Here is a 381-nt window from a genome sequence, read left to right on the forward strand (position 1 = left end):
TCTGGAAGCGCGAAACGATGAGGTTCGCATCCTGCACAACGGACAAGACGCCCTGCTAAGTCTTAACGCGATCGCTATACGAAAAGTTGTCGAGGTGTCGCTGAAAACTACGAGGTACGTACCCGTGACGAACAGGCAGTAGTGTCAAGGTGAAGGATAAGTAAGAAGTTTACCATATCGAGAACATCTCAGTGTTCGGAACCGTACGATAATTATCGTACACATACGATAATTTCATGTCTACGTACGATGTACGATATCATATTATTATCGTACGCAGATTGTACGATAATTTTCATGCATTCAAAATTTATTTTATTCTTACCCTCTCAGACAATATCACGAAGACTTTTTTTTTTTCGCGAATATTTTTTTTCTTTT

Source organism: Agrilus planipennis, unplaced genomic scaffold, assembly GCF_000699045.2.
Source record: "Agrilus planipennis isolate EAB-ADULT unplaced genomic scaffold, Apla_2.0 scaffold343, whole genome shotgun sequence".
NCBI classification, from domain to species: domain Eukaryota; kingdom Metazoa; phylum Arthropoda; class Insecta; order Coleoptera; family Buprestidae; genus Agrilus; species Agrilus planipennis.